This window comes from Bufo gargarizans, chromosome 7 (genome assembly GCF_014858855.1).
Source record: "Bufo gargarizans isolate SCDJY-AF-19 chromosome 7, ASM1485885v1, whole genome shotgun sequence".
NCBI classification, from domain to species: Eukaryota; Metazoa; Chordata; class Amphibia; order Anura; family Bufonidae; genus Bufo; species Bufo gargarizans.
In genome coordinates, this window is record NC_058086.1 from 78,828,305 (window position 1) to 78,848,472 (window position 20,168).

The following is a 20,168-nucleotide window of genomic DNA, read 5'->3' on the forward strand; positions in this document are numbered from 1 at the left end:
ATCCAGACCTTTGAACTTTGTCATAAATGTATTTATTTATTTTTTATTAATATTTCGAGATAAATAAAAATAATGACACAACATAGCAAATTTCAAATAACTGTTTATGAATATATCAGCATAAAATATCATATAAAAGCAGAAAAAAAAAAATTATAAATCAAAAAGCTCCCTTGTGTAGGGACCTGTTCCCCTGAAAACAATTTGCGGGGTTGAAGAGCTGCCAGGAAGTGTGGGTCCTGGACCTTGAATATGTGCCACACTTTCTGAAGGTGGCATTGGTGACCTAATTTGTCCCCAGATATGGGCTTGCCTTAGTTTCTCCTTATCGATATATTGAATAACATCAAGGGGAATACTATCCCCCTCGAATAGATAAAATAATGATGCTACGGAAGATAGCACCAAAGAATGCCGTTCAGGAGGCACTCTAGACAAGGCAGGAGCCAGGCTTCGGAGAATTTTTTCCTCAGGGGTCTCAGCTTTGTTTTTATTCAGATACTCAAAGACCTGGGAGTCAATAAAATCCCTCCGAGCCATCTGCGCTGTTTGTTGGCCCGAAGATCCTCCCCTCCTTCGCGAACTTTGTCGCCTGGATGGCTGAGGCAGAGAAATCTCCTGCTGGCTTTCCTCCTCTGGCCTTTCCTCAGCCTCTGAAGGTCCAGCATGAGGTATAAAAGATGCTGCAGGGGTACTAGGCTCATCCAGGTTTGTGGACGAGGAATCTTCTTCGGCCTGAAGATTGTCCACTGTCCTGAAATAGATCAAAAGTACTTGTAAGTATTTTATACATAAAAAAGCTATTGATAGATCTACCCCAATCCACACTATTCAGCTGTTTGACAAGGCCGTGACACTTCAGCCTTTTCTATGTTTCACTATTGTCTAATGTTGTCATTACTATGAGGTCAGATATAATAAAGTAATATGTCATCACGCTACTCTAGTGACTTTTTTAAAAACTGAAGAATATCATATGGGAATGATCTATGCAGATAGGGTAACAATAGATCAGCATCAATTTTTAAGCCAAACGCACATGACCTTTGAACACGGATGTGAGTGGTCCTTGGTATTCCAACCTGTGATCCTACATAGAGCAGGACAGCATGTTGGTTTATTGTTTTCAATGACGCCATGCGCTTCGTGAGCCCCCTGCAGTACAGTAATACACTCGTCTGATCTATATGAGTGTATTAGTGTACTGCAGCAGTTGCACAAGCGCACAGCATCATGGAAAACAATGACGCTGTGCACTAAAACTCTCAGCAGGATGCCAGGTTAGGATTCGATGGACTCCTTACAGCCATGTTCCCCAGTTTCCATACAGTAACTGAAAACTTACGGTCGCAGGTCCATTACAGGCAGGAGGAACTGCAAGTCCTTAGTATACATATACGGCTTCTTCTTGGGCTTGCCGTCTCCACTATGCCCTTTGCTCCCATTAAATTCCCGTCGGAATTGATCCCGACAGGAATTCCACTTCGTCTTGATTTGTTTGACTGCAAAAAAAAAAAAAAGAAAAAAATTTTCAATGATTTTCATGGTTTACAATATTTAAAAGACATCTTCTATTTCATACAACTTCTAAGGATAGAAAACTGAGCTCCATCATTGCAGACATGTGCACAAGAAATAGCAAATGTGCAGAGATGCATGAGGCTACTTTCACTCTTGCGGCAGAACGGATCCAACAGGCTGTTTACCATGTCGGATCCGTCCTTCCGCTATTTTTTCAGACCGCCGCTCTGTCCCTATTGACTTAATGGGGACGATCAGAGCTCTGGCGCAGCCCGGCGGTGCACGGCATAAGGCCACAGGACTAAAAGTACAGCATATCCAACTTTTTAGTCCTGCGGCTTTTGCCATTCACCGCCGTACTGTGCCCGAGCTCCACCCCCGTCCCCATTATCATCAATAGGGACAGAGCGGCGGTCTGCCAAAATAGCGGAAGGACGGATCCGACATGGTGAACAGCCTGTTGGATCCGTCCTGCCGCAAGTGTGAAAGTATCCAATCTAAAAATTTATAGGCCTCAAAGGATTCAAATTTAAAAAAAGTCTGCTATGTCACTTTGCAAGGTCCCTTTGCACCATAGCTAGTCCCATAGTATCCCCTGATTACTTTTGCAAGGTCAGTCTGTCAGTATGTCTGTCTGAGGAACAATGGGTGTTCCATGGCTAAACTATGATCTGATAAGAGATGTCCATAAAACACATCTGGTGTGGAATAGATATCTATTCATATATATATATATATATATATATTTTTTTTTTTATTATATTTATTTTTTTCCTGTGTGCATTTATTTAGCGTTTGAACTTGTTAATGATTCATATATACTATGCAATATTGATGTATTATAAACAATTATTATTAATGTATCTTTATGTGTGTGTATCTCACTGAGAATATATATTCATGGGGATATAGAGAGCGTTTAAGTAGAATTTTCCTAAATAAGGTCTATTCAGAGGAGCTGATGTTATTTCAAACATCATTACTCAATAGCTGAGACAGTTAAGGTATACAAACCAGGGATTATGGTTCTCTTATCTGACCATAAATAAGATGGTATGTTAACTGTCAAGCTGGATCCGTGATGTCTGGGAAAGTGATTCTAAAGTGTCAAAGAATAATCCCTCCTAATTGATTTAAGGTGGAAAAGGTCAGTGCCATCAAGTGGTAGATGGGCAGAAGTTTCTAAGGAATGCCAATTAAATGACATCATCCCCATGTTTAACATACGTCACACCCACCTTATCTAATTGGAAATCCCTAATCCAAAAGGGGATGGGCATAGATAAGGATTAGAATATCTGATCCAGTTTTGGAGATCAGGGGGATTCATTCATCAGCATCACTTCACACGTCAGGAACGTACCACAGGACGGGACACATCTAAATCTTGGAAAGCTGGGTCCCTTCTAAAAGCTTTTTATCCCAAAGCCAGGGGTAATGTATAATTTATTTCATTTGCAGTAATTATAAATCGCTCCAATTGGCATATAGTTGAGACCCCATTATTAGTAGGTCAATAGTGTTAAAACAATAATTTTATGGGAAATTTTTATGAACGTGCACATCATTAGAAATCCTATAATATTGCTATCAGAGTGGGATCTCTGATCGGATTTTATTATCCGTAGTTAGGCCAACGGGCGTATTTATAAGGTGTCTCTTACTGCCATATTCTTTGATTGAGCATAAGGGATTTTCCACAGATTATTTTCTATTGTTTTTTTGTTGTTGTTGCATTATAATATTTTGATAACCAGTACACTAATCGGTAATAATTTGATAAAAGAAAAAAGTAGTATTGTATTGTACTTGGTGTAGTAAATTAAGGGAGCCCGGCGAAAACGGTGGAGCACCATCTTCAATCGTCAATTTTGATATTATCCTTGTACTGTATTCATTTGTATGTCATTTTTCTGCATGTATTTATAATAAATTATAGTTTATATAATTAATTGCACCCTGTTTTATTAGCTGCACGAATTAACTTTAGATCTCACCAATAAAAGAACTAGCGTTTATATGTCCGCCAATACATTTTTTTTTTTTCATTTTTCTTATTTCATAAAAATATGAAATCATAATTTTTATGATTTCATATCTTATATGAAATAAATACCCGACACATCAGAATCAGACACAAAACATTTCTTAATAGCAGAAAAGGCCTGTAATGCCTCATCCGACCAGACAGAGAGGTTGGCTTTTTTTAATTTTTTTAATTTTTTTATTTGAAGTATTCAAAATTGTACAATGATGAGAGAAACAGGAATCGTACATAGTCAATACTAAATTGTACAAGGTAAATGATTGATATAAACAGTAACAGAGAAGTGAAACTGTAACTTGGACACATGTGTTAGCTATTAGATGAAATCTGATACATTAGTTTCTCTTGAAATCTGGCATGAGAACATAAGAATATATTTGTATACCCTTACTTCTTTCACATATTGAATAGATGACAGTTAGGTAGGTGTATATAATACTGCTCTTTACTGACTGGAGGTTACTGTGTGTATTTCTGATGGCAAAAGTCGGCTATTAGGCAGAGATAGCTTGCCCGTGTTTGGAATGACTGTGTTTCATCCAGTCATTCCATCTACTGTTAAATTTTTTGTAATTGCGCGTTTCAGCAGCCGCCAGTTCTTCGAATCTATATATTGTATCAATCTTTTCCCTCCATAAATCAGGGGACAGGAGTTCAGCTGTGAGCCAAAAACGAGGTAAAAGGAGGCATGCGGCTATGAGCAGGGTGTGGAATAATGGAGGGATTATTGAAGTAGAATCAGACGGTGGGAGACTTAGTAAGGCTAATTGGGGATTTGATGGGATTGAGGTTTTGCAAATTTTGGTACTCCTGTCGAATATATCTTAATACACGAGGGCATAGCCACCAAATGTGGAGAAAAGTTCCCCTTGAGTCATTGCACCTCCAACATTTGTCTGATATTGAGTTACTATATTTGGATGTGATGTCAGGGGTTTTGTACCACCTTGTTAGTATTTTATAGCTATTTTCCTGGATGAGGACACATCTCGAAGATTTGTGAGGGGTAACAAATAGTTTGTTTAAAACTTGTGGTGAAAATGATATTCCTAAGTCTCTTTCCCATAAACCAACAAAAGCTGGTTTTGGCATGTTAATAGGGGTATTCAGTTTTTTGTATATTTGAGAGATTGGTTTATTAATTGTAGTTTGGCTGCATATCCATCCTTCAAACCAGGTGATTGGTCTAAGAAGTGTTTGAAGGGGGATGTGTTTAGTAATATAGGTGTGCAAGAAAGATATTGGCGAAGGAATTGAGTCCGAAGTGGAGAGTATTGAGGCGATTTCATTTTTATTTATTAACTTTCCTTCTTCATTGAACAGTGAAATAATAGGGATTTGGGATGCTTTAAGTGAATTGGGAAGACATTGTTTAAATTCTAGTGGGGCCAGTTCTAGCACATCTCTCACTTGAATCAGGGGGGAGGGTAGAGGAAAACCCCAACTGGATTCTTGGAACCATTTACATACTATGAGCGAGGAATTAATGATCTGGTTGGTATTTGAAAGGGATGTGATTATTTTTTTATCACCCGTCAGTAGTGCCCTTAATGAGAATTTGGTTGTGGAGGACTCCATTTCCACCCAGGACTTATGAGGTGGATTGCGAAACCAGTCAAGAACTCTGGTTAGATGAATAGCTTTGTTGTAGAGTTGGGGGTTGGGAAGACCTATGCCCCCTAAGTCCCTGGGTTTTTGTAGAGTAGTTGTCACCAATCTCGGGGCTTTTTTGTTTCCATATAAATCTACGGATCAAAGTCAACAGAGTCGTGAAATATTTATTTTTAATTGGGATAGGGAGTACTTGCTGTAGGTAGTTAAGTCTTGGGATGATCAGAGAGGTGACTAAGTTTTTCCTACCGAACCACAACAACGTCTGGAGATCTAAATGTTTTAGTTGGTCAGAAATAGACTGAAGTAATGGGGTATAGTTAAGGTTGAAAAGGTTGTTGGGATCAGGGCCTATTTTTATTCCCAAATAGGTGATGTAGGGATTATCCCAATTAAAGGGAGATTTAGTTTTTAGGGAATTTTTCATAGATATGGGGATGCCGATTTGTTCATATTAATTTTAAAATTGGACAGAGGACTGAACCGTTCTAATAAGTTGTAGATGACAGTTAAGGAAGTTTGTGGTGAGGATTAAAAGGTCATCTGCAAATGCAGCGGTTTTATGTTCTTGTTTACCCATTTTTATCCCCGCTATTTTTATATCTTGTCTGATTGTTTGTAGAAGTGGTTCCATCGATAATACAAATAAAAGGGGGGATAGGGGGCAGCCTTGCCTCGTGCCATTTTTTATTGCAAACGGGGGAGATATTGTGTCATTTACCAGCACTGACGCGAAGGCATTGGAATACATAGCAAAAGTGGCTTCTATAAATGGAGTAGGGAAGTCAAACTTGTTCATTGCACAGCGCATGGAATTCCAGTTGACCCTGTCAAATGCTTTCTCCACGTCAGTGCTTAGCAATGTCAGAGGGATACCTTTCTTTTTTGCGTAATATATGGCATTAAGGATTCTTGCAGTGTTCTCTTTCCCTTCTCTGCCTTTCACAAACCCTGTTTGATCTCTATGGATCAAGTCTGGGAGAAATGGGGCAAGACGGTTAGCTAACATTTTAGCAAAAAGTTTTAAGTCAAGATTTAACAGGGATATGGGGCGGTAGCTTGAGCACTGAGATGGGTCTTTACCTTCCTTGGGAAGAATGGTAATATGGGCTTTAGTCATGTCTGTTGTGAGGGGTAGACCTAAAAGGGAATTATTACAGATCTGTAGCAGATGTGGAATGAGGGTATTATTAAAGGAGCGGTAGTAAAGAGCCGGGAGACCATCTGGGCCTGGGGCCTTACCATTTGGGAGATTTTTTATAGTTTTATTTATTTCTTCCGATTTAAATGGAGCAGTGAGGGCAGATTTTTGTGTTTCAGTCAGTCTGGGAAGGGTGATTAGAGACTGGGAAGGAGTCAATAGAGACTGGGATTTGGGAGTTTTGGTCTCCCAACCTACTTTGTGGGATGTTGTACAGAGACTGGTAGTACTCTTGGAACTGAAGAGCAATGTCTTTGGAAGTTATGGCCGTACCTCCCTCTTTTTTTATTAATTTTGCTAATATGGTTTTGGACTTTCCTATCATTAGCTTGGAAGCTTTGTTGCCATGAGCGAAGTATTTAAATTGTGAGTGTAAGTAAAGTCTGGCTGATTTGGTATTAAGGAGGTTTTTTAGTTCTGATCTAAGGTCATTAAGTTGGGATAGGTTTGAAACCAGTAGGGATTTTTTGTGGATCTCCTCTATTTTCTGGATTTCCGAGAGAAGTTGTTCTATCCTCGCATTTCTCATTTTTTTTTTTTGAGTTCCAAGTTTAATAAACTGTCCTCTTATATAGGCTTTATGAGCATCCCACACTACATGAGGGGATGTTTCGGGAATGGCATTTAAGAGAAAATATTCCTCTAGGTAGTTTTGTACTTGTATTTTAAGTTCAGGGATAGTATTTAGTTGCTTGTTTAATCTCTGTTTTGGGGGGTGGAGATCTTTAGGTAAATGGGGGAGTGGTCTGACAGGTGTATGGATCCAATTTTAGCATTGGAGCAATACTGGAGGTGTTCTTTAGAGATAAATAAATAGTCTAATCTATGGTATGAATGATGCATATTGGAGTAGAAAGTATAATCTCTACCTAAGGGGTTTAAAATTCTCCATGCATCCACCAATTGGAGTGAATGGAGTTGTTTATGGATATACCTGAGATTTTTTTGGGATAGAGAGGATTTTTGTGAGGTGGAGTCCATAGTGGGATCGAGTGAAATGTTAAAATCCCCACCCATAATGACTATACCTTCTATAAATTTTTCCACAATTGGGGAGAGGGAAGAATACCATTTGTGTTGATGAGTATTAGGGGCATAAATGATGATGAATGTATATAACTGATTAGCAAGAGTACCCTTCACCATTATGTAACGGCCATCGGAATCCTGAATATGTGAGCTATATTGGAATGGATTACCTTTTTTGAATCCTATGCTTACTCCCCTGGAGGCTGAAGATTCGGATCCACTGTGATACCACACTGGAAAACTAGAAAAAGAAAGGTTAGAGTAATGTTCAGATTTGAAGTGTGTTTCTTGAAGGAAAATGATGGAGCAGTTCTCCTTTTTCAGTAAAGAAAAAATTTGGGCTCTTTTGGAAGAAGACTTGAAGCCTTTAACATTGTATGAGGAAATTTGGAGATCTGTCATGGCAAAAGTAAGAAGAAATGTCTCAAACGTGCTATTGATGTTTGGGTGTGGGTGGGTTCCAAGCCTCCAGCCTCCAGAGGGGCCCCAGACCTATCTATATGACTTAAGTCGTCCTCGTTACGCAGATTCTGACTAGAGTTGCAGTGTCCCTTTAAACTAAAAAAAACATTAACAAGAAATGAGCAATATGCCCGGGTTAGTGTACGAGCCATTGCTGGGTAATACAACAACATAACTTTTAGGAGTAAATTAAGTAGTGGTAGGAAGTGGGTATATAACCCTGGGGAACCAGGTAGGGAGAGTAGGAGGGGAGGAGGGGGGGGGGGAATGGATTTGGTATCAATAGGATCACCCTATGCAGAGGTTAGTAACATCTGGGAAACAATAGGTGTGTGACTATAGAGAGTATATAATTTCCTTCAAGAAGCAAGTAGACAGGAGAGGGAGTTGGAATAGATAGAAGAGCAATTAAAGCAAAATGCAGAAAAGTTGAATCAATATACTTTTAGCAGTGTATACTTAGTGGCGATTAATTGGATATCAATTGTCCACTTGTAGACGTCTTGGAGATGGACCTTGGGTATTTTTCCTGTGTCTTTGAGACTTCGGTGTTCGCTGTTTTTCCCAAGGATCCAAATTGGGTATTTCTGGAAGCTCTAGGAGGTCCTGAACAGGGTCCCAATTTTGGATGTTTAGAGGACCGCAGCCTAGCAGATCATATAGTGGCTCTAAGTCCTGATGTGAGGTGATAGACAGTCTACGTCCTTCAAACATAAAGGAGATCCCGAAAGGAAAGGACCAACAGTAGAGAATCTTCTTGGACCTGAGCCAGTCTGTAAGAGGTTTAAGTGCTCTCCTCTTCCTCAGGGTAGACTGGGCCAGGTCCTGGAAAATGAGGATGTCCTTACCTTCCCATTGTATGGGACCTCCGGATCTTGCTTTATACATGATCGCTTCTTTCACTGGGAATGCCAGAAACTTGCAGATCACATCCCTGGGGGGTTCAGACGGTGCAGATCTTGGTTTCAAAGCCCTATGGGCTCTCTCCAGGATGACTTCGTGGGCTGTGTCAGGTCCCAGAAGCATGAGGCAAATCTGTACTACTGTGTAAGGAAGATCTCCTGCGGTAACAGATTCGGGGATGCCCCGGAAGCGAAGGTTGTTACGTCTTCCTCTGTTCTCCTGATCTTTCATTGCGCTGTATGAGCTATTGAGATTTTTCTGAATCAGGGAGAGGCTATATGTAACTGCTTTCTGATGTTGAATGACGCTCGTCATTGTTCTCTGGCTGCGACAGTTGCAGCTGCTTTTTTCTAAAATGTATCCATTTCTCCATTTGTTGGATTTGATTTTTGCTGACCAGCTGTTTCTCCAGCTTTGGAGCCACCTATTTTTACCATCTTGGTTAAATCAGGCTGATATGCCACGCTATTAGGGTGAATATTGGTTAGGGCAGCGAGGTTATACCATCTCGCTCTGTATTTTTCTTTTCCCTTTCTTCTTTTTTATGTTTTAAGGCCTAAAGTGTTGCAGCTAGAAAACCTCTGTCATTTTGGGTTAGTATTCCAAATATGACTGTCTCTTTAAATCAGGATCTGAGTATGACGCTGTCTCTTTAAATCTGATAATGCTGGGAGAACACTCCAGGACAGCCTGCAAACTTCCAGATCTAACACTGATCTGTCAGGGGAGCAGGTAAGGTGAGAAGATGAAAGGGAATGCTGTCAATCAGTGTTAGGCTGAGGCTATGAAGCTTGATGAACACTGGTTGCGACCTTTACTGGGAGCGATGGCCCAAATCTTCAGCCTTCAGTCCTTGCAGCTGTCCGGCACCTTTATTAGATATCTCCCACTGGTTGTTATTTAGTTTATTTATCAGGGACGGGATTTGCCTCCGATGACAGGCTGTGTAAGCGCTCTGTCGGATTTACAAGATGGCGCCCGCACCGGGAGCACCTGCTTACAGGGTGAGGTGTAACTGCCTAGGTCTCTTCTCGATGTGAGTGGGAGAAAGGCAAAGTGGATGTTGCCTTACCTTGTGTCGGATTTGCAAAGAGACTGTTTTTCAGCTGCGGCTCCGGGATCCTCCGCACACCGCACCAGAAATCCTGTGCGATGAGTCACCCACACAAACTCACGGCCGCTACAGTCAGGGTGTTTGGGCGCCACAGCCAGGTGTCAAATGGCGTCCTCACAGCACTGCCCTCTCAGCTTATCCTTGAGTCTTCTTCTGAGCCGAGGTAAGTGCACCTTGTATGGGCGGATTCTTACCCCCGAGTTTGCTGGATCGATTTTCTTTGCCGAAGGAGCTGAGCGATGTCCCCGCTCTGCTTCCGAGCCGGGTCAGGAAATGTGCGGCTTCACCTAAGGCTCGGATCGGGGGTAGACTTGACTTCAGTAGGGGTTTCAGCTCGTGGGAGATGGCAGATGTCTCCTCCGGAGAACCTACACAGGCTCCCACAAGTGACAGTCCTGCAAACGGAGCTGGGGGCCGGCTCCTAAATCCAGGTCGGGGACCCGCACTCCACTAGGCCTCACATTAAACTCCGGAATGGAGTACACTATTAGCCCCAGAAAGGTCTCTAAATGGGGCAAATGTTTGTCAGCGTTACCTGGGCTCTTTGATACGGTTTTTCAACTTTAGATAAGATGCCGATGAGCTTAGATTGAATCTCCTTTGTCAAACCTGCTGCACCAGACGTCTTTCCCGGTCAGCAGCTGGCCACGCCCCCCCCAGGATGGCGCCTTTTTTAGTCATATCTGTCAAAGGTGTTGTAGAAATATTAATAGTTGTAATCTGCTCGCATCAAACTTTGTGTAAAGAAATAGGTAAATCTCTCTTCCCTCAACCACAGTCAGAGCAAGACCCAGGTGCCACCATCTTGATTGAATTCTGAGCAACTCCCTCTCCTCCCTGCCCAGTCTGTCTCTTTTATTTACTAACAAAAGGTGTAAAAGGGGCTGGCCCAAGACAATGATACAGGAAGTGATGACATAGGAAGACAAGACACCATCATTTAGAATAACCTAGCCAGCTAACAAACACATGTATACTATAACCTACCATTACCACTGGAGCTTATTGTATCCAGCCTTGCTCAGTGATCAATGCCAGATAAAATTACTATGATCCTCATGCATGTTTATTTACAGGACAACGTCATTATCTCCAGCGGCTGATCAGGCGCACTAGAGACAAAAATCGCACGTTCTTTTCATATGGTGTTCTCTTAACAAATGCATCCACACCAAGCCAATAAATCTGCGTCTTGCGCGGGGGCCCTAGCCGGCATCCATACATCAGCCAACAAAACACTGCTCTGCTGAACACATCAGTCTCTGCCGGCCCACAACCCAGTGCTTAGCACATGGACCATTCGCAGACTGAGACCTCTGCGCCCAGCAGCTGTGACAGGACATACATGGGAAGATATCCACTCCAATGGTTTACCCTGACACTGAGAGACATGATGACAATACACAATATATTAAATACACATCCTAATATAATTTCCACAACAGTCCCTCCTCTTTGTCATATGCTCCCCAGTGTCCCTCGACGAATCTCGATCTTCTTTTTGTCTAGGAAAAGTCCTGAATCCATAAAACAAAACAGATGATGGAAAACAGAAAGCCAGTCTTGACACGTAGCTTCTTTTCTTCGGGGGGTGACTTAGGAGGTGGCGATTTGCGTTGGTTTGGGATCCTCTGCATCTGCCCCATGGTTTGGTCTTCAGGGCGTCTTGTCTGTTTGGGCTTCAGTAACTCAGTCGATTAGACATCAGGAACATCTCACTCCGGCGTATAGAAGGAATGGAAACAAAAAAAACATAGTACATGTCCTATTTCCTTTCGCCCGGATCCAATGGAAAACCAGTGAGCCCCAAGACCTCCCAAAGCTTTAAAAATGATTTTGACCCTCACTAGTCATAGCTCCGCCTCTGCCCTGCTCCTGTCAGTATGGGCCTGACCCTTGTCAATGGTGTCTGCTAGCCAGGCATAACCGTATACCTTCCTCACAACTGGAGGATCCCACATCTTCGGGTCGCCTAGCTGCCCGGACACCCATACAGGATTAACAAGCAAGGAGCAGGAGCCAGAGCTAATATTAATATTACCCTCTAGGAATGTATCATTATGTGCTATCAACAAATTCCTCCTTGTAACAAATAAATAAAAGTGATACTCTGCATTCTTTGACTTAGTTGAGCAGCTTCTTGCAGTGACCGGTGTGGATCCAGTTGTCTCGTCCCTCGAACTTCAGAGAGGTTGGCGTCATCAGCAGCACCTGGAATGGCCCAAGATATCTCGGCTTTAGTCCCGTACTTGGATATTTCTTTAGCACGACCAAATCACCTGGTTGACTAGAATGAACACTGGTTATTGAGTCTGGGTTCGGGAGAAACTCCCGAACCCAGGGGTGGACATCGGGTGATAACCCGTGGGTCTGCCTGGGGGCATACCTGATGGAATAAAAGGGTTACAGCGGAACATTCAGGCCATGGATCGGCCAAGATTTTTACCTTCTTTGCAAAAATCTTACCCAAGTACCATCAAAGAAAAGGCAGTCGTGATGGTTCTCAATGTAATTCCCTACTAGGTTAGAAATTGATTGACATTTGAGAGGTTAGAAAGTTTGAAGATCGTTGTTTTCTGCACCACTTTCCCCCCTTCTCATCTTCCTTAAAACCAGGACGAAGAGAAGCTGGATTAAACATGGTGCATCGTCTCAAGGTTAGATGGAGAGGTGAGGGAGGGATGAGAGAGAAAGGGAATAGGAGAAAGAGAAAAGCGCTTCTCTGGGACTCTGCAGTCTTAGCAGAGTCCAAGAGAATCCCCTTCTTTGGGGATTGTCCATTCTGAATCTACAGTCCCTTGGTGCCAATCTTTGAGGGGCTTAACAACTCCTCCTCCATAGATGGATTTCATGTACTGCTTGGCTGTCCTATAGTCAGAAGTGGTACCCTTCTGTTCCCTAAATTTCCCTAAACCCATGCTCGAGCCTTCTAAAATTAGGTGCGTCCATCCTACAGTTTCCCGCGACCTACGCCATGGACTGTCCTGCGACACACGCTTGGACGGCTGCTACTCCGCTTCGTTCGCCTCTGAGTTGCCTTAGGGTTTCTGGCACCGACACACGGGCTCCGTTCACCCTAGTTAGACCTCAGGAAAGGAGTAATCAGTGTGAGGAAAAGGGTTCTCGCGGACACACGGCGGCCCTCTGAGTCTCCTAATGAGATATACCAGCCTCGGTTTTGGCTCTTAATAGTAGAAGAGAAAATATGAGATCTGCACACCCTAGATGTTGGGTGCTCGTGAAGGACAGACGTCAATTAATTCAGAGAGGAAATCCACGGCACACCATTTGAATTTCATCAATTAGTGGTTTTTAATTCATGGTAGTTCATACATCAACTTTTTGTTCCATCCAGAGTAATTATTCAAGCAATATAATTAATAAGGGGAGTAAAAAATGTAAAACCATACTAGGAAAACTGAGGAGTAGCAAATATGTATAACACGTATAGTAATAGAATGTAAAGCATATTATTACCTTTGTGCATAAAAATATACTCATGATCAAACATTTGAAAGATAAATATTAAATATTATTAATAGCTATAGGAGGCATATATATGGGGTCAGGGACCGTTTTAAAAGGCGGGGAGCGTTGAAGGGTTAGGGAAGGCAATAGACACAGTGAGGAAATCATTATATGCAAAAGCTAAGGGATACAAGGATACTATTATATGACACCCAGAGGAGTAGTTAAAAGAGACAGAGAAGTACAGAGTATAAAGTATAGAGTAACATGAATGATGTTTCCTAAGTCAAGGGCATAGTGTAGAAGCTGCAGTCATAAAGTGTGGCTAATTTATTGCTGTAGCAAAAACGTGCCAGGGGGGGTCTTACCTGTGACTTAGGATATATAAGAGAGATGCTCTGGAGGTGTGCATCCGTCCGCCTAAGCAGCCATTATATACAGTTATAGAATGTAGTGTCTCTAATGAGGTGGCGCCGGCGTCTGACGTCAGCAGACGGCGCGCGCATGCGCAATATCCTAGAATGCAACTGCTGAAGGATGAGAAATCTGATGTCATGCGTCAGTGTTGTAAGGGGCGGGCGCATGCGCATTGCATGATCTGAGGACCAGGAAGGGCAGAAACTATGCCCTTCTATTCGATAGGTGCTGCTTCGGTATATAGCAAAGTAATGTAACGGGATACAGTATAAATGTAGTCAGTTAACTTAGGACAGGTGATGAGTATGTTAGGAGTACTGGTTGTGTTCAAAGTAATAATGAAGAAATTATATTATAGCGTTATAGGGGATATGTGCGATGAGGGAGAGGGAGAATATTATGCACATTATTATATATATTATCGTATATATTATCGAAGAGGTGTAAAAGGGTAGAGGAGAAGAAGAAAGTGAGAGGAAAAGAGGGAAGAAAAAAGAAAAGAAGAAAAAAAAAAGGGAGAAAAGAAAAGAAGAAAAAAAGAAAGAAAGAAAAAGGAGAAAAAAGGAAAAAGGGCATAGCCACGGAGTAAGAAGACAAGGGAGGAGGGGGGGGGGGAGAGGAAAGGAACACAAGAAAATGAGAAGAGGGGGAAAGGAAAAAAGGGAATAAAAAGGGGGAAAAAGGGGGAATGGAGGGGATTGGGAAGGAAGAAATAGGGGGGCAGGGGGGGAGGGCAAAGGGTAGGGGGAAAAAAAGGAGGGAGTGGGTCGTGGAGGGCGTATGGTTCTCACCCATAGTTAGATCATATGGACCAAGATCAAGACTAGCGGATCTGAAAATAGAAAGGGGTAATATATCAGGCATATTATGAAAACATTGTGACATTCATTGGTATTGTAGGAAACACAATAAAATAAGTCTCTTGATGTATTACACCCTTCAGAGATTATAATAAAAATCGCATTCCCTATTAAGTCCTTTGGGTGATAACGTATCCAGACGATGTATCCAATAGGACTCCCGTTGTTTGAGTAATAGTGTCCGGTTGCCTCCCCTCCGAGGGATCGGGACCTGTTCCAGGACTTGGAACCGTAAGGCTGAGATCTGATGATTATGTCTCTTAAAGTGGGCAGGAATGGGTAGCAAGAGTTGATCTGTTCTGATGGTGGATGTGTGTTTAGAGATCCTATCTCTAATGTGTTGAGTGGTCTCACCAATGTAAATCAGTCCGCAAGGGCATTTTATGAGATAGACTACATAAGTGGAATCGCATGTAAAGTACCTATTAATAGAATATTTCTTACCTGACTGGGGATGTGTGATAGTGTCTCCCTTAATGACAATGGAGCACTGTGCGCAATGGAGGTAAGGAAATGTTCCAAATTTGGGGGGACCTAGGAATCTTTGACGTGGTGTTTTGGATAGAGGGCCTATATCTGCACGAACGAGTTGATCTCTGATGTTTTTTGATCATTTATAACACGTAAGTGGTGGGTTCTGAAATTCCTCTATTTCAGGAAATGCTCTTGAGAGAATATGCCATTGTTTTCTGATGGTATGTTGTAATTTAGGGACATGGGGGTGGTAAGTCAGAATACATGGTATTCTTTTCTGTTTTTGTGTCACTGTCTGCCTTGTCTGCGTCCGTGTACTTTCACATTCAGCTATTTGTACTGGGTATCCCCTCTGTCTGAATTTTAACCCCTTAGGGACACAGCCTTTTTACACCTTAGGACCAGGCCATTTTTTGCAAATCTGACCAGTGTCACTTTAAGTGCTCATAACTTTAAAACGCTTTGACTTATCCAGGCCGTTCTGAGATTGTTTTTTCGTCACATATTGTACTTCATGACACTGGTGAAATGAAGTCAAAAAAATATTTTTTTTTGCACCAAAAAATACCTAATTTAACAAATTTTTGGAAAAATTTGCAAATTTCAAAGTTTCAGTTTCTCTACTTCTGTAATACATAGTAATACCCCCAAAAATTGTGATGACTTTACATTCCCCATATGTCTACTTTATGTTTGAATTGTTTTGGGAATGATATTTTATTTTTTGGGGATGTTATAAGGCTTAGAAGTTTAGAAGCAAATCTTGAAATTTTTCAGCAATTTACAAAAACGACATTTTTAGGGACCAGTTCAGGTCTGAAGTCACTTTGCGAGGCTTACATAATAGAAACCACCCAAAAATGACCCCATCTAAGAAACTACACCCCTCAAGGTATTCAAAACTGATTTTACATACGTTGTTAACCCTTTAGGTGTTGCACAAGAGTTATTGGCAAATGGGGATGAAATTTGAGAATTTCTTTTTTTTGTCAAATTTTTTATTTTAACCCATTTTTTCCACTAACAAAGCAAGGGTTAACAGCCAAACAAGACTGTATCTTTATTACCCTGACTCTGCCGTTTACAGAAACACCCAATATGTGGCCGTAAACTACTGTACGGCCACACAGCGGGGCATAGAGTGAAAGGTGCGCCGTTTGGTTTTTGGAGGGCTGATTTTTATGGACTGGTTTATTTACACCATGTCCCATTTGAAGACCCCTGATGCACCCCTAGAGTAGAAACTCCCTAAAAGTGACCCCATCTAAGAAACTACACCCCTCAAGGTATTCAAAACTGATTTTACATTCGTCGTTAACCCTTTAGGTGTTGCGCAAGAGTTATTGGCAAATGGGGATGAAATTGGAAAATTTCATTTTTTTGTCTAATTTTCCATTTTAACCCATTTTTTCCACTAACAAATCAAGGGTTAACAGCCAAACAAGACTGTATCTTTATTACCCTGACTCTGCCGTTTACAGAAACACCCAATATGTGGCCGTAAACTACTGTACGGCCACACAGCGGGGCATAGAGTGAAAGGTGCGCCGTTTGGTTTTTGGAGGGCTGATTTTTATGGACTGGTTTATTTACACCATGTCCCATTTGAAGACCCCTGATGCACCCCTAGAGTAAAAACTCCCTAAAAGTGACCCCATCTAAGAAACTACACCCCTCAAGGTATTCAAAACTGATTTTACATTCGTCGTTAACCCTTTAGGTGTTGCGCAAGAGTTATTGGCAAATGGGGATGAAATTGGAAAATTTCATTTTTTTGCCTTATTTTCCATTTTAACCCATGTTTTCTACTAACAAAGCAAGGGTTAACAGCCAAACAAGACTGTATCTTTATTACCCTGACTCTGCCGTTTACAGAAATACCCAATATGTGGCCGTACACTACTGTACGGCCACACAGCGGGGCGTAGAGTGAAAGGTGCGCCGTTTGGTTTTTGGAGGGCTGATTTTTATGGACCGGTTTATTTACACCGTGTCCTGTTTCAACCCCCCTGATGCACCCCTGGAGTCGAAACTCCCTAAAAGTGACCCCATTTTGGAAACTACGGGATAAGGTGGCATTTTTTGGGGGAGTATTTTTAGGGTAAATATAATTTTTGGTTGCTCTATATTACATTTTTGTGAGGTAAGGTTACCAAAAATTGAAATTCTGATATTTCATCTCCATTTGCCATTAACTGTTGAGGAACACCTAAAGGGTTAATAAAGTTTGTATAATCATTTTTGAATACCTTGAGGGGTGTAGTTTCTTAGATGGGGTCAATTTTAGGGAGTTTTTACTCTAGGGGGGCATCAGGGGGGCTTCAAAAGGGATATGGTGTCAATAAAAAAGGCCATCAAAATCGGCCTTCCAGAAACCATGTCGGTCCTTTCCTTTTGCAGCCTCCCTTTTACGGATACAGCAGTTTACGACCACAAATGTGGCGTTTCTGTAAACTGCAGTATCAGGGTAATAAATTTTAACTTTTGTTTGGTTGTTAACCCTTGTTTTCTTACCGGAAAAAACGGACTGAAATGGAAAAGTGCCAAAAATAGCGGTTTTGGCACCGTTTTTTTGTTTTTTTTTTAACCGTGTTAATCTGGGTAGTTAGGTCATGGGATATTGTTATAGAGGAGATTCTTACGGACGCGGCAATATCTAATAAGTCTACTTTTTTTTACAATTATTTAGGTTTTTGACTATATTATCTTTTTTGATACAACTTTTTTTTTTGGGTATCTCTAAAGTCTAAGTGTAATTTTTTTAATTTTCTTTTAGCCAATTATCTTATGTGGGGGCTCATTTTTTGCGGGATGAGCGGACGGTTTTATTGGCACTATTTTGGGGGCTATATGACTTTTTGATCGCTTGCTATGAAACTTTTTGTTATGTAAGGTGACAAAAAAAAAATTTTTGCACCTATTTTTTTTTTTTTTTTACTGTGTTAATCTGGGGGGTTGGGTCATGGGGTATTTTTATAGAGGAGATTCTTACGGACGTGGCGATACCTAATAAGTCAACTTTTTTTTTACAATAATTTAGGTTTTAGACTATATTATCCTTTTTGATACCCTAAAAAAAATTTGTATCTCTAAAGTCTAAGGGTCATTTTCAATTTTTTTTTTTATCTGATTATCTTATGTGGGGGCTCATTTTTTGCGGGATGAGATGACGGTTGTATTGGCACTAATTTGGGGGCTATATGACTTTTTGATCGCTTGCTATTAAACTTTTTATTATGTAAGGTGACAAAAAAAAACTTTTTTTGCACCTTTTTTTTTTTTTCTGGACCGTGTTAATCTGGGGGGTTAGGTCATGGGGCATTTTTATAGAGGAGATTATTACAGACGCGGCAATACCTATGTCTACTTTTAATAAATTATTTTAGTTTTTTTGGGTGTCTCAAGTCTGAGAACCATTTTTTTTTTTATCCCATGTCAGTCCTAAATTGGGATATAAATTTAGTACTCCATGGAAGTGTGATACTCCCTGAAGCAACCGTCAATGCAGAGGCCCGGATGATCGGGGCATGTGTCGCACTGAGTAGTCGTGTCCTTCCGTATCCCCCTCCTGCGACACACTCTGCACTTTTTTTGGGTTCGTCCCTTCTTTCCAGTATGGGGGACCACACCTGGAAAGTGTTGGCCAGGGACGATCCGGGCGCCTACAGTTCCCGAGGTACTCCGGCCTGCTCTTTCCCGGTCCGAAAAGATCAGGGCCTTGAGGACTGCCTCATAGAACTGGAGGAATGTCCCTGTGCTGCCAGCGCTTCGGGATAGTACAAAAGAGTTGTACATGGCAACCTGCACCAAGTAGACCGCAACTTTTTTGTACCATGCCCGGGTTTTGCGCATGGCGTTATATGGCTTGAGGACTTGATCCGAGAGATCAACTCCTCCCATATACCGATTGTATGCGACGATACAATCGGGCTTGAGGACCGTTGCCGCGGTACCTCGCACAGGGACAGGGGTGATGCCGTTACCATGAATTGTGGACAGCATAAGGACATCCCTCTTGTCCTTATACCTGACCAGCAACAGGTTTCCAGTGGTAAGGGCACGGGTCTCACCCCTGGGGATGGGTACCTGGAGGGGGTGGGCAGGGAGGCCGCGTTGATTTTTCCGCACGGTCCCACAAGCGGACGTGGATCTGGCGGCAAGGGACTGGAACAAGGGGATACTGGTATAAAAGTTATCCACGTACAAGTGGTAACCCTTATCCAGCAGTGGGTACATAAGGTCCCACACGAGTTTCCCGGTAACACCCAGAGTGGGGGGACATTCTGGTGGTTGAATCCGGGAATCTCGCCCCTCGTACACACGAAATTTGTAAGTGTACCCTGAGGTACTCTCACAAATTTTGTATAGCTTCACGCCATACCTCGCCCGCTTGGAAGGCACATACTGGCGGAAAATGAGTCTCCCCTTGAACGCAATGAGAGACTCATCAACCACGACCTCCCTTCCAGGTACATAGGCCTCCATGAATTTGGCCCCAAAGTGATCGATGACCGGCCGTATCTTGTACAGACGGTCATGGGCAGGATCACCTCGGGGTGGACATGCTGCATTATCGGAATAATGCAGACATTTCCTGATGGCCTCAAACCGGGAGCGTGTCATAACCGTACTGTAAAGTGGGGTCTGATATAGGACGTCCCCACTCCAGTACAGCCTGGCACTGGGTTTCTTGACCAGGCCCATATGCAGCACGAGGCCCCAAAATGTCCTCATTTCGGCTGCACTGACCGGCGTCCAGCCACCGGGCCTGGCCAAAAAGGAGCCCGGGTGTTGAGCGACGAACTGTTGGGAGTACAGATTCGTCTGCTCCACCATCAGATTTACCAGTGAGTCACTGAAAAAATGACAAAAAAAGTCATATTCAGTGTAGCCCACTGTGGAAATCTGGATTCCTGATTGGCCTACAAAATCAGGAATCACGGGCTCGTATCGCTCTGGGCTACACCAGACAAGTTCACCGGCAGGGTGCTCCGGTGGATTTAACTGGTGGGCCGGGAAACCAGTACGAGCCCCAGAGCTGCTCGTACTAGTGTGGGCCAC